The 6,121-nt window shown below is 39.0% G+C and overlaps 1 pseudogene; it reads left to right on the forward strand.

Annotated features, from left to right (window-relative positions):
- The first annotated feature begins 5,617 nt into the window (after positions 1 to 5,617).
- LOC120098418 (small nucleolar RNA U3) lies at positions 5,618 to 5,722 on the forward strand (annotated as a pseudogene).
- Positions 5,723 to 6,121: the final 399 nt, after the last annotated feature.

Here is a 6,121-nt window from a genome sequence, read left to right on the forward strand (position 1 = left end):
ATATAAGCTGTGAAGGATTTAAACAATGAATCTATCAGAAAATTTTCCTCAGAGACTGCTTAGAAAAAAGTGTGCCTTTGTAGTCTATCCTCCATACAATAGCTTTGCTGTGTATCTATTTTTAAGACCAGTGCTTAGAATCACCATCCTGTACAAATTAAGTCTAGTTGGATCAGAGTGTCCTGAATTTGTATAAATAAACCAATCTTCTTTTCTTCATTACAATATGGTAACTTATTCCTAGCAGAAAGGTCTCACATCCAGGGCTCATAAGATACTAAATACATCTATGCTATCTTTCTCCTAGCACTGTAGACATGTCAGTGGATATTTTTTTGTCCTCTCCTCAATCAAAGCACATAAATCCCTGTCCATGTCTGATTCTATAAAGGTCCCCAGTTGCATTATCCCCTCCAAATGAGTCAAACTCATCATAGGAACAACTCCATTCAGGCAAAGTAACAGTAATCCGAAACTTTAGTAAAGTGTAAAGATGCTCTGTCTCTCATTCACTCTCTTTTTTGTTCTACTCAAGGCAGAAATATGACGGGAAAAGAAAGATGGCTAGCTGCCTGACACTAGGCTCTATTCCTTCAATTCTCTGATACTTCTAGAGGTATGGAGGAGAGAGAGAGGACACAGAAGCAACGTCCAATCTCATTTCATCAAATATTTCTGGGACAATATAAAATTTCTGAGGAAGTGAACCCTTCTGCTTGGCTTTCAGTCAATCCAATCCCTTTCCAAGGCTCATTGGAAGGGATGCATGTATTTGATTTAAATTGCCAGTTCAAGACACCTTCAATAGACATGGAGTTTAGGTGTGTATAAAGGGGACAGGACTATGGACAAGAAAGGTGCTGCATAAATGCTTCCCAGTTCTTATGAGACAAACAAATTTTCTACCCCATGCTGTCACCATATTGTGCTGCCTCATGACAGATCTAAAACATATTGGAGAACTGAATAAGGGGTGGTTTAATGGATAAAATGTTTCCTGAACAAGCTTAAGGACAAGAGTTCAGATGTCCAGAGTTCAGATGAATCCCCAGTAGACAGAATTTTGCCTGTAATCCAAATGATCAGGATGCAAAAACGGGAGATCCCTGGATGCACACATACATGCACACACACACACACACACACACACACACACACAAACATGCATTCACACATATATATCTACACATTAACACATGCACTTGCATAAACACATGCAACATGCACATGGTGATATGCACATGATACACACACACATACAATCACAAAAATTTTTAAGTAACAAATCATGTCAGACTAAGCACTCATGATTAAATTAAAGAATCAACAAACAAAAGCTGGTTCTTTGAGAAAATCAACAAGATAGATAAACCCTTAGCCAGACTAACGAGAGGACACAGAGAGTGTGTCCAAATTAACAAAATCAGAAATGAAAAGGGAGACTTAACTACAGATTCAGAGGAAATTCAAAAAATCATCAGATCTTACTATAAAAGCCTATATTCAACAAAACTTGAAAATCTGCAGGAAATGGACAATTTCCTAGACAGATACCAGGTACCGAAGTTAAATCAGGAACAGATAAACCAGTTAAACAACCCCATAACTCCTAAGGAAACAGAAGCAGTCATTAAAGGTCTCCCAACCAAAAAGAGCCCAGGTCCAGACGGGTTTAGTGCAGAATTCTATCAGACCTTCATAGAAGACCTCATACCAATATTATCCAAACTATTCCACAAAATTGAAACAGATGGAGCACTACCGAATTCCTTCTATGAAGCCACAATTACTCTTATACCTAAACTACACAAAGACCCAACAAAGAAAGAGAACTTCAGACCAATTTCCCTTATGAATATCGACGCAAAAATACTCAATAAAATTCTGGCAAAACGAATCCAAGAGCACATCAAAACAATCATCCACCATGATCAAGTAGGCTTCATCCCAGGCATGCAGGGATGGTTTAATATACGGAAAACCATCAACGTAATCCATTATATAAACAAACTGAAAGAACAAAACCACATGATCATTTCATTAGATGCTGAGAAAGCATTTGACAAAATTCAACACCCCTTCATGATAAAAGTCCTGGAAAGAATAGGAATTCAAGGCCCATACCTAAACATAGTAAAAGCCATATACAGCAAACCAGTTGCTAACATTAAACTAAATGGAGAGAAACTTGAAGCAATCCCACTAAAATCAGGGACTAGACAAGGCTGCCCACTCTCTCCCTACTTATTCAATATAGTTCTTGAAGTTCTAGCCAGAGCAATCAGACAACAAAAGGAGATCAAGGGGATACAGATCGGAAAAGAAGAAGTCAAAATATCACTATTTGCAGATGACATGATAGTATATTTAAGTGATCCCAAAAGTTCCACCAGAGAACTACTAAAGCTGATAAACAACTTCAGCAAAGTGGCTGGGTATAAAATTAACTCAAATAAATGAGTAGCCTTCCTCTACACAAGAGAGAAACAAGCCGAGAAAGAAATTAAGGAAACGGCACCCTTCATAATAGACCCAAATAATATAAAGTACCTCGGTGTGACTTTAACCAAGCAAGTAAAAGATCTGTACAATAAGAACTTCAAGACTCTGAAGAAAGAAATTGAAGAAGACCTCAGAAGATGGAAAGATCTCCCATGCTCATGGATTGGCAGGATTAATATAGTAAAAATGGCCATTTTACCAAAAGCAATCTACAGATTCAATGCAATCCCCATCAAAATACCAATCCAATTCTTCAAAGAGTTAGACAGAACAATTTGCAAATTCATCTGGAATAACAAAAAACCCAGGATAGCTAAAACTATCCTCAACAATAAAAGGACTTCAGGGGGAATCACTATCCCTGAACTCAAGCAGTATTACAGAGCAATAGTGATAAAAACTGCATGGTATTGGTACAGAGACAGACAGATAGACCAATGGAATAGAATTGAAGACCCAGAAATGAACCCACACACCTATGGTCACTTGATTTTTGACAAAGGAACCAAAACCATCCAATGGAAAAAAGATAGCATTTTCAGCAAATGGTGCTGGTTCAACTGGAGGTCAACATGTAGAAGAATGCAGATCGATCCATGCTTATCACCCTGTACAAAGCTTAAGTCCAAGTGGATCAAGGACCTCCACATCAAACCAGACACACTCAAACTAATAGAAGAAAAACTAGGGAAGCATCTGGAACACATGGGCACTGGAAAAAAATTCCTGAACAAAACACCAATGGCTTATGCTCTAAGATCAAGAATCGACAAATGGGATCTCATAAAACTGCAAAGCTTCTGTAAGGCAAAGGACACTGTGGTTAGGACAAAATGGCAACCAACAGATTGGGAAAAGATCTTTACGAATCCTACAACAAATAGAGGCCTTATATCCAAAATATACAAAGAACTCAAGAAGTTAGGCCGCAGGGAGACAAATAACCCTATTAAAAAATGGGGTTCAGAGCTAAACAAACAATTCACAGCTGAGGAATGCCGAATGGCTGAGAAACACCTAAAGAAATGTTCAACATCTTTAGTCATAAGGGAAATGCAAATCAAAACAACCCTGAGATTTCACCTCACACCAGTGAGAATGGCTAAGATCAAAAACTCAGGTGACAGCAGATGCTGGCGAGGATGTGGAGAAAGAGGAACACTCCTCCATTGTTGGTGGGATTGCAGACTGGTACAACCATTCTGGAAATCAGTCTGGAGGCTCCTCAGAAAATTGGACATTGAACTGCCTGAGGAACCAGCTATACCTCTCTTGGGCATATACCCAAAAGATGCCCCAACATATAAAAAAGACACGTGCTCCACTATGTTCATCGCAGCCTTATTTATAATAGCCAGAAGCTGGAAAGAACCCAGATGCCCTTCAACAGAGGAATGGATACAGAAAATGTGGTACATCTACACAATCGAATATTACTCAGCTGTAAAAAACAATGACTTTATGAAATTCGTAGGCAAATGGTTGGAACTGGAAAATATCATCCTGAGTGAGCTAACCCAATCACAGAAAGACATTCATGGTATGCACTCATTGATAAGTGGCTATTAGCCCAAATGCTTGAATTACCCTAGATGCCTAGAACAAATGAAACTCAAGACGGATGATCAAAATGTGAATGCTTCACTCCTTCTCTAAAAGGGGAACAAGAATACCCTTGGCAGGGAATAGAGAGGCAAAGATTAAAACAGAGACTGAAGGAACACCCATTCAGAGCCTGCCCCACATGTGGCCCATACATATACAGCCACCCAATTAGACAAGATGGATGATGCAAAGAAGTGCAGACCGACAGGAGCCGGATGTAGATCGCTCCTGAGAGACACAGCCAGAATACAGCAAATACAGAGGCGAATGCCAGCAGCATACCACTGAACTGAGAATAGGACCCCCGTTGAAGGAATCAGAGAAAGAACTGGAAGAGCTTGAAGGGGCTCGAGACCCCATATGAACAACAATGTCAAGCAACCAGAGCTTCCAGGGACTAAGCCACTACCTAAAGACTATACATGGACTGACCCTGGACTCTGACCTCATAGGTAGCAATGAATATCCTAGTAAGAGCACCAGTGGAAGGGGAAGCCCTGGGTCCTGCTAAGACTGAACCCCCAGTGAACTAGTCTATGGGGGGAGGGCGGCAATGGGGGGAGGGTTGGGAGGGGAACACCCATAAGGAAGGGGAGGGGGGAGGGGGATGTTTGCCCGGAAACCGGGAAAGGGAATAACACTTGAAATGTATATAAGAAATACTCAAGTTAATTAAAAAAAATTAAAAAAAAAAACAAAACAAAAAAACTTCCAGAACTGTACGCTAAAATACAGGTTTTTAGTTGCTAATCCAATTATGTGAGATGTTTTTTTACAATGATAGAAAACTTCCTTGCACAGGTGGTCTATGAGAACTTTCAGAAAGATGTCGAAACAAATTATTTTGATATCATTACATCTATATTCATAAATTTAGCATCTCAAAACTATGATGGAATAGGAACTTACAGAATCAAAGTCAGTCAATACTGTCTTTTATGCAGAAATGCTTGTGAAATGCGGTTTTCATTAAAGAAATTTGACTCTCATAAAATGTAGTTTATTTTTCTGCAAACAATGGAACTGCCCAGCTCTGTTTTATCTAGTCAGTACATTCACCATTCACCTGCTACAATCACTCTCTGAGATTTATACATATCCTTTTGTAGAGGTAACAAATGAGTAACATAAACTTGACATAAACTGCACACTTCTACAACCTGGAGATCTCAGAACATGTATACCTCAATGTGGGGCGTCTACATTCTAGTAGACAGAATTGTAGAGCTGATGTCTGTCTGACAACCAGCAAGATGAGATCCTCTTATTATCCACTGTGTGTCCTATCATTGAGATGCGTGGCAAGATGAACACCATATAGAATGCTCCTTACAAAGATTAGACAGGTTTAAGACCCGAATTCACAATATTATTAGAATGTGGAATTATTTCATCTTAACCACATTCTTTAAAACTTATCGTGATAATCAGGCAGGAAATTATTTGACAAATTTCAATATTCTGCAAAGTTGTACAATATGTCTGCTATTTTTTTAACTTTTCTATTCGCAAGACTATACTTTCAGGGATCATTTCTATAGTTCGTTACTTTTCTATTCGCTCCTTAAGATACAAATATAGAAGAAAATAAGTTTCTGCCTTCAAGACTTCCAGAATGGAAAAGGGCATCCTAACTAAAAATTATAAGGCAAGGTGTTGTTGCAATGATGAAGTTACATATCAGATACAGAAGGAATTTAAGGCGAGTTGCTGTCAGTTACCTAGGAGAATCCAAGATATCGTTAAAGAGCAGAAGAGCCTGGAGCTAAGACTGACAGGGTGAATAGGCACTCGGATGACAATCAGTAGCAAGCATGACAGATAAAGGGATGTCAGGTGGAAAAGCATGAGGAAGGCTGACAAGGTCTGGCAACACTGAGCAGTTCTGAGAGGGAAAACGGCACATAGAATTAGATGAGGCACAGTCATGTGAGTTTCATAATGAGAAGAGTCTGTTATATTATACAACAGTCCACATACTTCATTCTCAGGTTGATTTGCAAAATTAAATCTA

The sequence above is a fragment of the Rattus norvegicus genome, chromosome 18 (assembly GCF_036323735.1).
Source record: "Rattus norvegicus strain BN/NHsdMcwi chromosome 18, GRCr8, whole genome shotgun sequence".
NCBI classification, from domain to species: Eukaryota; Metazoa; Chordata; class Mammalia; order Rodentia; family Muridae; genus Rattus; species Rattus norvegicus.